Genomic DNA, 13,484 nt, shown 5'->3' with positions numbered 1-13,484 from the left:
GTGAACAGGTGCTGTCAAGTTGGCAACAACTCTGTGAGTCCAGATGGACCCCTGAGGTCCTTTAAGGGCATGTGCAATGCAGGGCTTGCCAGCCTGAATCCCAAATAGCTGCCTGACTTTGGCAAAAGGGGAACAGAAAGTACATACTTGTGCCTTTTTGCCTTCTTTGCTCCATGAGCTTTACTCTTGGTAGCCTGGACTTCAGAGTGAGAGACTGACACACAGCATCTGCAAGACAGGGGCCATGAGCAAGCAGACCGTGTGTGTCACTAAGAGCCTTCTCCCAAATGTGCCCACCAATCAGAATTACTCTCCTGGTGCAATGTAAAGGGGAGACTGACTGAAAGCCAGCATAATCATCCCCTCCCACTGGGAGCTGTGGCCAGCTGGCAGCGAAGAGTGAGTGCCAGTTCTGAAGGAGTTCCTTGCCCTGCCAAATTAAGCCTTTCCCAGCTGCAAGAGCTGTACAGATGGGCCAAGAGCTCTGGCTCTGCAGGAGCTCTGCGAGTAACCCCTGAGCAAATCCCAGCTCTCCCTAGGTGCTCCCCCTGCCACCCAGCATGGGGCCTGCTGCCTTGGGGACCCACGGTGCTGCACCCCACATTCTTTAGGACTCACTCCAGGAAGGTGGTGATCTCATAGTGGCAGTAGCGGAGCCAAGCCACATGGAGGATGGCAAACACTCGCTGAGCCACAGGCTCAAAAAGCATGGGGCCCAGCTGTCCACGGTGGGAGCTGAGCATCTCCTGGAAGTGCTGAATGTAAGGCAGCATGTCAGAGCTGAACCCTGCAGGGGGGGGAAAGCAGCTTGGAGTTTGGCTCTGGAGGCAGCCTGCAAGCAGAAAGGTCAGGAGGGGCACTGGGAAGCTATTTCTGTCCATGGGGACTAGCACTCTCACAGTGCACATCAGAAACTTGGTTCGCCACATAATGCAAAAGACAGTCCCACAGACACTAGCTCCCATTAGCAGGACATAACCCAATACATCCAGGAGCTAAACTTCCACTTGCTGTACACCAACGTACCGTAATCCTCCCTCATTCCCCCTGCAGCCCTGGCTGTGCCAGGTGAGCAAGGAGGGTTTGGCCAGTGCCGAATCTGGCTGTGGGGCCTCACCAGCACTGCAGGGAGCCCCAGGTGCCAGGTATGTGTGGAAGATGTGCCAGGCCGCACGGTGGCACTGTGTCTCGTCTGCCTGCTGCTCCCACGCCGGCCGGTGCTGTTCCAGCGCCTGCCACAGCAGCAGGCACTGGACCATCTGAGCATCAGCGTACCTGGTTGTGGGGGGAAGCAGGAAAGCAGTGAAGTTGGTGACCCTGGCCTGCCTCCTCGGCAGTAGCTGACGGAGGCAGAGCCACCCTATTTGTTCAAGGGCTTTATGGAGAGAAACGACACAACCAAGGTTGCCCCTGGGAGTGCTGGCTGTCACAGTTGGAGGAGCACAGCAGCAAAACCCAACAGTGCAGCCATTCCCTGGGCTGCTCAGGGGCGCTGGGAGGAGGCAGGGGTGCAAGACGGCCTCACCTGGTCAGGTAGTAAAGGAAGCCCCCGCCGTCCCTCAGGTCACACTGCAGTGCAGGGAGGATGCGGGAGGTCCGGGGTGTCTTGGAAATGTGCCACGGGATGCTTGGCTGGCAGCGTGGCTCCGTGCTGCCTTTCTCGTTCCCTCCAGAGCACCGAACCTGCATCAAACACACAGCACAGCATGACTGTAGTGGCATCTTGCCTTTGATGAAAGATGCACCTGGGAAAATAGGAGAGTTCTGCCGACAGGCATGGCCAGAGACCAAGCTCAGTGGGAGGGGAAATAACCAGTGACAAAACCCAGCAACCATTAACAGTCTCCCTCAGCCAGGGCCCAGGGTGTCTCAAAAGGCAGAAGGAGAGTGGAAGTCATATTTTTGGCTCCTCTCACCCATGCTCTTGTCCTTCTTCACCCTCTCCCAAGCCCTTCCAGTTCTCGCAGATCGTTAAGGGTGAATCAGCTTGCATCTCCTCCCGATTATCTAACTGCAAATCCCTGAAGCAGGGGCTGAATAGTAAGGCCCAGGCTAGCAAAGCACTGAGGGAACCAGAGATTGTGTTGGTACTATTTTAACTGGGCCCTTGCCCCCAGCATGGCTTCAGCCACGCTGGGGAGAAGTCTCTCACCGCTGCAGGCTCCTGTGTAGCTGTTAGCATTGGATTTGGCCACCGTGGGACCTGCATACCCACCCAGCAAGAATACCTACACAGAGCCAGCCCATGTTTCTGTCCGCACCATCCCCACTTTGGTCTTCCACAGGAGGAAAAAACTCAAACACCTGCCGCGAAGGCAGGAAGGTGGCCGGCAGGGAAGTCTTGGGCTTGTAGTCTGGCTTGGGTGTGAGCCTAAAACAGAGGTAAACTAAACCAAGGAGAACACCTGACTTCTTCAAACATTTCTTTTTTTTTTTTTTAATCATGAAAGGGCAAAACTGGGCCAGAAGGAAAAGATGGGACTGAAAGATTTATGCAGTGAGTCAGTGGCAGAGGGAAGCAGCCAAGCCATGTCCTTCTGGGGAAGATGGCTCTCCCTCACGTGCTCTCCTGACCCCTGTACCCCTCTTCTGCCACCAGGGAGAGAGCTGTTGAGTCCTGGGCCAAGGTGAGTCTGAGTACCTCCTTCCTTGCCCATGGCCTCTGCAGTCGGCGAGGGAACGAGGAGTGCTGTAGCCCAATGCAAGCTGCTGTTTGTCCAGTACCACAAGGAGCCCCAGCCCTCCCGCAGCAGATACACATAAGCAGTACAGAAACCACTCCGAGACGACACAGGGCACCAACCTGAGGTGAGCAGTTCGCCAGTGGTGGATGAGAAACCTGGGAACCCAGTATGAGCGCAGGCGCCTCAGAGCATCATACTGGGTCCTGCTGAGGATGGCAGACGTTGCTGCCACTCTGCCCTGGCTCTGGTATGGCTGCTCACACCAGGAAAGGGAGAACAGGGAGCTGCAGCTACATCGCCCACTGGGCTTGGGCAACCAGGCTTCAGGAGGGCCCTTCCTGACCTTGGCCAATGCTCTGGGCTGTGACTACTGCCTTTACCAGCTCAGAGGCAAGGGGTGAGGGGCAAATCTCAGCACCCAGCTCCTGCCCACCACCCCTGCAGGGACTACAGTAACAACAGCAGCAGCCTGAATGCCGCGCTGGCCCTGGGCACCACAGGAGTATGAGCTAGGGCTGGTTTCAGGGCTAGGGAAGGCAGCCCCATGCCGGGGGTGGGGGGGTGTCAGGCCCTGCTCCCTCACCCCCACCCGTGGCTGTGGGGCATCACGCAGAGCTGCAGCAGCAGCCACCCGTGCGGAGGGGCGGAAAAGCCTCCCTGGGCATCCCTACTCACCGGGGAGGTTCAGTACATACTTCTCCTGAATATGCCTAGAGGGAGAAAACCAGCTTCAGCCCAGGGGGTATGGCACAGGGGTGGCCAAACATGCGGACCACAGCCCCCCGCTTGCTTGGGGAGGAGCGGCACCATCCCTCCGGACACCCACGCTTACCGCAGGAGGTTGGTGCGGAAGAGCTGAGCCTCCCAGTTGGTGGCATTGGCCTCTAGGCACCGGGTGCTCTCCTTGAAAACCTCACAGTCCAGCCGCAGATGAAGGAGCCGGAGCCCCAGGGTGCCACGGAGAAACTCCTGGAAGGCGTCCATGCCTGCCCTCTGCAGCGCAGGCAGCAGGTGAGGGGGCACCAGGGCCCTCCTGAGAGCTCCCCGAGCAGCCTGGCTGGCCTTAAGGGGCTTTCAGGGAGCAGCAAAGTGTCTGAGGGCTGGCACCCCATTGCCGCAGGCTGACCAGATGCAGCCCCTCCATGTTGCCCTTGCAGTTGCTGCTGCAGCTCTGGGCAGCTTGGCTGGTGTCCCTCAGCCCAGGGAGCTCAGCTTCTTCTCCCCACATCCGCTGCCTGCAGGAGCTCAGAGGTCCCTGAGCATACATACCTTTGGGGAAACCCTTGGCTTTAAGAGTGTCTGGAAATCTCTATGACTCGTTTGCCCTGTCAGACACAAGTCTCTCAGCCATCCTTGCAATGCTATACCACCTCCACCTTCTCCATCTGCTTCATATCTGTCTGGCAGAGCCCTGTGGACCCCACTGAGGTTTTCTCCAGGGGCAAGGCTGACAAATACCCCGTCACCTTAACCCCACATGCCTCACCATGCCCAGAACATCCTCCTTCAGGCACTGCAGGGCAGAGGTGGGGAGGTCCCCAAGAAGCCAGAATTCCCCATTCCCCTTGGAGTCGCTCGCCTCAGCCACGTCCAGCTGCAGCTCAGTCCTGGCTCCTGAAGACAGCTCCCTGTCACACCTGCCATGGGAAGAAGGGACACAGCTGGGGGCACTGCTGGGGCAGGAGGAGGACTCTCCATGATGCCTGGACATGGCCTGGCTGGAAGAACCACATCTCCCAGCATTTCCCACATCCCTCCCTGGCTTGTACACCAGCCTTGCCCTGTGCCGCTGCCCCCCCAAGACGTTCTTTTTGCAGGATCTGTGGCTCTGCATCGCTTCCTGCTGGGCCCTCCTCCCTGCCACAGTGGGAAAACTGCCCTGGAGGCTTGCAGGACAGTCCATACCAAAGCAGCTACTAGAAATCAAATAATAACCTCCAAATCAGGAGCATATACCACATCCCAAGTGCTGGCAACAATCTGCTGGGAGCCCAAGAGCATGACACCCCTTGCTCCTGGTGTCACACACACTGCATGCTTACAACATGCATCACATTGATGCCAGCACACATGTGCGTCAATGCTTCTGCGTGAAAGGCAATATACATGCTGCTGCTAGGAATTTTTTTTAATGGAGAAAAAAGAAAAAAAAAAAAGGCAGGTTGTATTCTCTGTTGTGTTCAGATCCCTAGATCCTAGGGTTGCAGACAGTCCAACCTTTGGCATACCCAACTGTAATGTATTTCCATATTTGGTACAGGAAGACCCCCAAGAGGAGTCATGCAATGCCCAGCTGCATCACACCAGGCAGATCCAAAGTAACAGTTCTTGCTAAAGCCAAAGGAGGATTAAGACCTGGCACAAGACTTAAAGGGCTAAGCCCAGAGCGGGACAGATGATTAAACCACATCCTTGCTTTCCCATAAATGCACAGTTCCTGAACATTGGACAAGTCATGGACTAAGAGATGGAGGCATCTCCTTCCTCACCACCACTGAGCTCCCCAGGCCTGTTGTCCCTGCTGTGTGCTGCCTCCCAGCCCATGACCCAGTGGCTAGGACCCCATCCCCAGTCCTCAGGAGGGAGCGTGCAGCCACTGCCAGCTCTCAGGGCCAGTTTCAGCCCAGCCGTGGCACACGGTGTTTTTACATGAGCACTCACCCAAAAGGGCTTTTCCAGCCTCGGGACTCCCCTCCCCAGCACACACTGACCCCTTTAGCCCTTACCTGCCTGGGTGAGAGGCAGTGCACCCAGCACAAGGGGCAGCTGTCCTCAGGCCTTCTGCGTTGCCAGCACGGGTCCAGCCAATCGGGGGTCCTCCTGTTGCTGTGACACCAGGACCGTGACAACAGGGACATCAGAAATGAGTCCTAATCTTGCAGAACATTTCCCTACCAGCAGCTCTGGTGGCTCAAGCTCCCCTGTGACTGCCTCCCAGATGCAGGAGGCTGTAGTCACGGGAGGAATAACCTTCTGCAATTGAAACCAGAAGTAAAACCCACCCTATGCCCCACAGAGCTATTCTCTGTTCTGCAAAGTTTTCTCTGCCCACAGCATCTGTGATTGTGCCATTGATGGCAAGATCGCTTCCCCAGACACACAATGCAGCCACTTCTGGGGCAGAGCACAGCAGCTGTTTGACAGCCATGCGACACCGGGGTTCAGGGCAGGAAGTGCCCCAAAATGCTGTCCTCCAACAATGCTACAGAGAGCATCAGAGAGGCAGGGTGTACGACTGGAGTGTGGCCAGGATGCCACAATGAATACGCTGATTCTTGGCAAAGCTGCTATGGGATATCCTACTGTTACAGAGGGAGGCCAGAAACTGCTTTATATGTCTTGTACGTGATGGTAGCCTCTGTACTCCAAGCAGGACCGTGCTGCTCTGAACACCATGTCCCAGAAACTGTGGCTGCACAGGTGGCAAACTCTCATAGGGGCTTCTAGCATATGGCCAGAGGCCAGCGCACACCTTTGCCTGCCTCTCTGCACACACAGCAATCTCACCCAGGGGCCTTCCAGCGTTGGAGCTGGAGAGGAGGGCCCAGAACTGCAGGCTACTTAGCCACACTGCAGAAGGATCCTGCCCCAGGCCAACGGCAGCGAGGACCTCTGAGGAAGGCTCCCTGGGCAAGGAGCCAGGAATATCTGAAAGGCAGCCTGCAAGGAGAGATCATAGGGAAAGTCTGTCAGGAGAAGCTGTGTTGAGGTGGAGAGGGGACTGGAAAGCCCCTGGGGCCAGGCAGACCCAGAGCTGCCTGAATCCCACCCCTGCAGAAGCTGGCAGCCAGCAGTGGAGCAGGAGCAGCAAACACAAGCTGGGCTTCTCCAGCTCTGTACATGCCAATATCATGAGGGCCACCCCCAACACGTGTCTCAGGGACATCTCCATGACTCTTGGCATTGCTATAGGCCCATATTTTGCATGGTTTGTCAAGCCAGTAGGAAGATCCAAGCTGCATGTTGCCTGCCCATGGTGTATTGCTGGCTGGTATTGCTGCCCTGGGGTGAGCAGAGGCTGAGGCCCACTGCCACACAGCAAAGCTAGATGGTCACTTCTTACAAACTGCCTCACTGATGCCCTTCCCTAAGCTGCAGCTGCCGAGGCGAGGAAAAGCTGAGGGAAACTCTCAGCCAGGCCGGGGAGTTCCCTGGTCAGCAAAACCCGCAGGGAAGGAGTCTCGTGCTGTGAGCAGCCACACTGTCCACGGGTCGGAGAGGGAGCACGCACGCCCGGTGAGCACAGCGCAGCACTGCCAAGGTGGGCTCGTGGAGGGTCGGTGGACTGGGCAGATAACTGGCACAGCCAGGGTGTTTTCATCCTTCCAGACATCTTCTGATGTTCCTGCTCTGCAATGGGCTTCAAATGTGGCAGAGCCCCCGAGCACGAATCCTGCATTTACGCGGACCCACGGCTGGGGTGGGGGGACCATGGGGTGGCTGCACCGGCACTCACCTAGACGGGCTGGGGTGCTGCGCGTCCACCTCAGAGGCCTCGGCAGCTCACGGCTGGGGACGCCCGCCGGCCACCCCGCTGCCGAGGGGCGACCGGGGAGGCTGGAGGCAGCGGTGCTGTTGGACTGCCAGCTGCATCCACGAACCCTGTGCCGGCTCCCTGCGGGGCCGTCATCCAGTGGGCGGATCAGCAGCTTCACCAGCTTGTATTCCAGGTACAGGGCTGTCCTGGAGCCGGAGAGGCCGTGTGGGATGGTGCCACATGCAGCCCCGAAACAAGGACTCAGCAGCGATCCCCCCCCCCACACACACACACACACCAAGGACGTCCACAGACACAAATGTGCCGCAGTGTGGCAAGGAGGCAAATGCAAAGCCCGAAGCTTGGGCCACGCTAGGGAGGGCCATGGGGCAGGAGTGAGGGGCAGGAGCAGAGCTAGGGAGCCCGGTGCTGGGATGGTGGGGGCCATGGGGCAGGAGCGAGGGGCAGGGGCAGAGCTAGGAGGGGAACAGCAGGAAGTGAAACACCTCTCAGGACAGCAATACCTGACTGGCAGCAGCTGACCCCAAGGTGCTTATTTAATAAGTATGTGATTTTAGCAAATTTTGTGATTTGTTTCCCCTTACAGCCCAGCTTCCCAACACAGGCCCTCAGCTCTCCAAAAGGGACAGTTTTGTCGCTGCTCCCTAACCCCCCCCATCCACTCCACCTGCCCCACAGGCTGCCCCAGGTCTTCGCATCAAGTCCACAAAGGCAGTTTGGAGCCCAATCTGCTAAAAGCAGTAGCATGTGTACGCACACACATGCACAGCACGCACACACACACCCCTTTGAAACAGCTGGGCACGCTCCCTTATCAGCCAGCCCAGGCTCCTTTCCCTCTCTTCGTCCGTCGCCCCATAGCAAGGGGAGCAGGGACTCGCACAGGCTAAGCCAGGCAATTCTTGGGGAAAGTCACCCAGCTCGCGTAGCTGCCCCCTCAGCCGGTCGTATCGCAGCCGCAGAGGGAAGGCCTGCTCCGACAGCGCCTCTCGTCAGCCCCACGAGCAGCACCCCACGGGGGCTGCTGGCGAGGGTGCTGCAAGGCATGGGCCAGACTAGCCCTGGCCCAGCCCCTGCCCTGCGCCCCCAATGCCAGCCCCAGGCGGATGGGTCTGTCTGAGGACACAGGTGTAACCATGAGCATCCCAGGCTGAGGGCTGGGCTCTGCTCTGCCACGCTGTGCCCCAGAGCCCAGGGTAGCGCCTGCGGGCTGGAGAGGTGGGAGGAGGGGGAACAGCCGCAGGCACGGGGAGCAGGAGGAAGGGAACTCACAGGCAACGCCAGGAAAGCATTGAAATACTCCAGAAAAAGATCATCATAGGTCAAGAGCTCCTCCAGATCTGCAGTGAGAGACAGAGAGGCCGGGGGGCTCAAGGGCAGCCAGGGTGGCACCAAGCACTGCTGTCCCTCCCCTACCCAGGGAGCTTCCCCCTGATGAGCTCAGGTCTCCGGAGAAGGGAGCCCTGAGCATGCTCCTTGCAGGCATGCGTGTGGGTCGGGAGGCCTCAGGAGCATCCAGCCCTGGCTTCGCAGTATTTGCTGGGCAAACACCCTCAGCAGGTGTCTCAGCTCTCCCACCGAATTGTGCCAGCTTCGGGCACTGCTGGGCTTGGGGTGGAACAGAGCTGTGAGCTTGGGGTGGGATGGGACAGGATGGGATGGAATGGGACAGGATGGGATGGGACAGGATGGGATGGGCTCCAGACCCATCTGCTCTGGAGAGCACATGAGTGATCCCAGGCCCAGAAGTGCTGTGGAGGGATGTCAGGTCCCAAGCCAGCAATGCCCAGCATTGGTTCTTCCCCCACCCCCCACACCCTACAGCTGTTTGGTGGCACACCAAGCAAAACATTTGGGAGGTCTCAGCTCAGTTCTCGAATGTCATGGGAGGTCCCATGCATTTCCCACAGTCTAAGCAAAGGAGCTGAAAAATGCGGAGGCAGGTTGCCATCACCTCCTGCTCCTGTGGGACCGAGCAGCCTGGGGCAAAACTGGCCCTGAACACACACTTTCTGCGGCAAAACAGAAGCTCCCGGGGAAGTGCGGGCAAATTCTCTGGGTCCAGCCCTCCTGCCAGGATTTTGCCCCTGGGGACTGACCTGCTGGGGGAGACGGTGCTCTGGTTCCTTCCTCCGCAGCAGCCATGGTGGCCCAGGCAGCTCCTGGGGAAAGTGAACGCCTTCTGCTCCCTGCTCCCTGCAACCTGTGTTTACATTGCCCTTGTTTACCAGGAAGGTATGTACAGTTGGTGGCAACTAAGTTACCAGGTGAGGCAGGACCAGCTGGCTGCTCCCTCTGTTCTGTGCATCCTGCCCTCACAGTGCCTGTAGGGATGCATCAGTCACATGTGAGATGATCTGCCCAGTCCTCAGCTCTCTGTAATCAGCAAGACAAGTTAAAGATAGCAGCTCTCGCTTTCTCTGGCTTCCTTCATGGGCTGGTGCTGCTCGGTTGATCTATTTTACTCTTCTCCCACCAGTACAGCAGTATTCATCTCTGCCAAAAGCAAAAGAAGGGACTTTCTGCAGTGCAGGACTCCAAAACCCAACTGTCTGTGTGTTCCCTGCCCAGCAATGCCGGGTCCCTGAGAACCAGCATCAGCCCCCCAGACAACACCTTATGTAGCTGACACCAAGTATTTCCCAGCTCTGTGGGCAGGCGAGTGAGCACTCAGTGCCACCAGGGACCCCCAGCCCTGGGGGTGTTGGCATAAGCCAGCATGAAGAGGAGGGCCTGCTTGCTCACCCCCGAGAGGGCTCCTGTCGCTGTGCTCCCAGAAGAGGCAGAGACCCCCTGTGAGGGAGCCCAGTTCAGGCTGTGGGGTGCTAATCTTGGCATTTGGGCGGTTTGGAACAGGGGCCTGGAACTGCCCGTGCTCCTTCTTGCCCTGAGCATTGCCCCCCTCCTCTTCCCTTGCATTTTTGGAGCTGAGAGCCAGCAGGAGGGGCAGCTGCATTGCTGGAGCACAGTCCCATGTGTGAGAGGAGAGTCCAGCTGGGTGCAGAACCGAGCCCTGATGGGGGGCCCAGCAGTCCAGACTGGGATGGCATTGCCTTGGTGCTGGCAGCAGCTCTGCACCCAAACTCAGCTGGGCAAGGATGTGCCCTCCCATCACTGGTGCCTGGCCTTTAGCAAGTCATAGCACCGCTAGGTGCCTCAGTTTCCCCATCTGCTTCTCAGCTTGGCAGCTCCAGCAGGACATACTTAACACTTACCCAGGGCTTTTCTTCCTCTGCAAACTTTCTGACAAGCCATCCCTTGTTTCACAGTGGGGAGACTAAGACACAGAGAAAAGCCATGCAGTGCAGGGACCCCACTTTCTGCCCACTAGGCAACAGATCTTTTCCTCCAGGGCCAGGCTCTGAGGAAATAGCTGTCCCCTGGTGTGGTGACATGAGGAAGCTGGGGCACCCTAGCAGAAAGCTCAGTAGTACAGAAACGGCCTGGCCACAAGTGAAGAACCGGGGATGGTCTCTGTGTTGGCACTGCCATTGAGTGTCAGGGCCAGGTACCTACATGGCTGTACGGCTCCACTAGGGTTAGCTGAGGATCTGTGTGTGCACACACCTGTACAGGCATGAATGTGTGTGTTCCCATGGGAATGTAATTGAGGGGGCATGTCTCTTGCCATTGGCATGGCAAAGTTACCCCAGAAGTGCCAGGGGGTGAAAAGGGGCAGAGTCCCCCTGGTTTCCATTGAGGCAGAGGACAAACAGCACAAGGAGCCTACACATTTCAAATCTAAGCATGAGTGTGCACGTGTTTGTGCCCATCCCTTTGCACAGGCAGGTGACTCTGTATTCTGACCCTAGCTTCTAGCTTAATGCTCTAAAACCCACCAGTGTCACCAGCTGCCTTATCCATCTGGTGTGTCTGAGCTTGCTCCAGCCGGAAAAACTCCTCAGCAGGTCTCTGTCGAGAGCAGGATGAGTCTGCAGGAGTGAGCTGCAAACTAAGTGTGGGTCCTTGCTAGCAGTGTAGGCCCACTTTAAGCTGAATGCATGCTGCTGCTTAATCAAAGACACCTCTGCTCTCAGAGCCTTAAGGCTGGGCTTCATACCAGTACTTAAAAAGAGGGATGGAATGAGCCCAGGCTCAAGGCTGGAGTTTAGCTGCTGGGCACAGCCCAGATGCTGCTACCACCTGCAATGTGCAGAGCTGGAGGCAGAGGTGAGGAGAGGCATCCCCCAAGCAGCAGTGCCCTCACTGGGCTGAGGGGCATATATGCCCCTCTGCCCAGCAGCTGTGTCACATTCCTACTGGCACAGGTGGCTCGGGGTACACAGGAGAGCCGTGGGGATCAACTAGCCACCCCTGCATGCCTGCTGAGTAGCGAGGCATTGCTGCCCAAGCAAGTGGAGAGTGTTCAAGGTTTTTTGAGTGGCAGGTTAGTCAAGCCCAGGGGCTGAAGGCAATGAGTGTTTGGCAGTAGCATGTGCTGAGATAGTCACATGTTGTTCACGTGCACACATGTTCACGCACAATCCAGAAACTCACATATCCACACACACCTCCTGCTCACACATGCACACAGAGGCGACACTCATGCTCCTAACAGCTCTTATTTTCACACAGCCCTCCCACACCAGTCTCATCACTCACACAGCAGCTTGACGCACAAGGAGCAGCACACACACTCAAGTAGTAGTTGCAGACCCTCAAGGTGACAGTCCTGAACCCACAGAATGAGCCTGTCTGTGCCTCCATCCCCCATGCAGCAGCTCCCGTGGTCCAACCACAGGCTCATGCAAGGGCTGCGCAGGCCCTGGCTGCCTCATGGATGCACAAATCACTGGCACAACTCAGGAGTGCTTTCCATACGGTTGGTGCACTGTTTTAATCCCATTGGCTAAGGAACTTGAACTCTGTTTAAAAACAGCTCTATTAGTTTCCTTGAAGAGTTTTGTTCCTTTCCTATCTTAGGCTAAGCTGATACCAATACCCACACAAGACAGCTGCAGTAATTTAACCAAACAGCTTTCCCAGCTTTGTGTCTCAGGTTGGCTGGAGCACTGGCTGCATAAAGGTGGCATCAGTAGCTGGCAGGACTGGCTGCCACTGTCTCTGATCCTACATTTGCTCCACTGCCCAGCCCAGGCAAGGAGAAGGACCAGCCACTGATTCACTGAGGAGGCAGGACCACTGAGACCAGCTCAGGGACAGGGGAGGGCTGGGCTGGTGCTGGTGCTTTCTCTCACCTTATGCCTCACTGCTTCAGCTGGGTCAGAAAGCTCCTCTGGGGAGCAGAAGGTGGGCTCTGCACTAGAGGTGTTCAACTAAGGAAGAGACAGTGTCGAGGGGCAGGAGAGCACCACTCCCTGGTGCAGGTCACCCTCCAGCCCTGCTGCACTCTCCCCGGGCCAGGGAGGCTCTGCCCTGGACAGATGAGCCCTCGGCTCCGGTGGAGCATTATCAGGGCACTCACTGGAAAGGACCAGGCTTATGCCGAAGCAGAACACAATCCTCGGGGCTGAACTAAGAGTTGAGGAGGCAGGAAAGGCATTTCACAGGGAATCCCGGCAGCTTGCCTTTGCAGCGTGTCCTTCACGGCTAGCCAGTTCGCTGTGTGAGAGCAATCACGCTTTGCAATCAGCTCCTGAGCTTGAATTACAGCTGGCGTTTCTGTGCCACTTGCTGAGAGAAGCAATTTATTTGGCTGCAACACAAGCTCCTCTCTCCTCCTGAAAGTGCTGGGAAAACCTCCGAGTCTGCGAGAAGGGCTCCTCTCCTGCCCCACTCTCCCCTCCTCAGGACCACCACCACCCTCACAGCCACCTCTGAGAGCACCCTGCCACTCAGCCCACCTTCCTGACTGGAGTAAAGCCCACCAGAGGGAAACTGAGGTTTGAACTTCTACGGGTTTCTGTGTGAGTCCCACTGCCTTTCTGGGCCTCAGTATACCAAAACGTTAGGAGGCCTTCCCCATGCACTGCTGTGATCCTCAGCAATGGATGAAGTGCCTGTGTTGGTGTCACAGAGGGTGGCTTTGCTGGGCCCTCTGAGCACCCTGGGAAGCCCACAGTGCTGCCTCTCATCTGGGAGGCCCACAGCATTGCCAGGAGATGATGGGTTATATGGATAAAGCAGGCCAGCAGCGCCTTGCTGCTCCTTGCCAGCTGTGGAAGCTCCAGGCATTGCTTGACAGTGAGTTGAAAATGAGATTACTGTGGAAGAGAGGCAAAGAGTAGCTTTTCAAACAGCCAAGGCAGAGATAATGCAGTCCAGCAGCAAGGACTTGCACAGCCTGGCCTGCTACACCAGCAGTCAGGCTCACACTGGGCTTCCACATCCAGATTGGCCAT

Source organism: Dromaius novaehollandiae, chromosome 3 (assembly GCF_036370855.1).
Source record: "Dromaius novaehollandiae isolate bDroNov1 chromosome 3, bDroNov1.hap1, whole genome shotgun sequence".
In the NCBI taxonomy this organism is placed as follows: domain Eukaryota; kingdom Metazoa; phylum Chordata; class Aves; order Casuariiformes; family Dromaiidae; genus Dromaius; species Dromaius novaehollandiae.
This window is presented reverse-complemented; position numbering follows the sequence as displayed.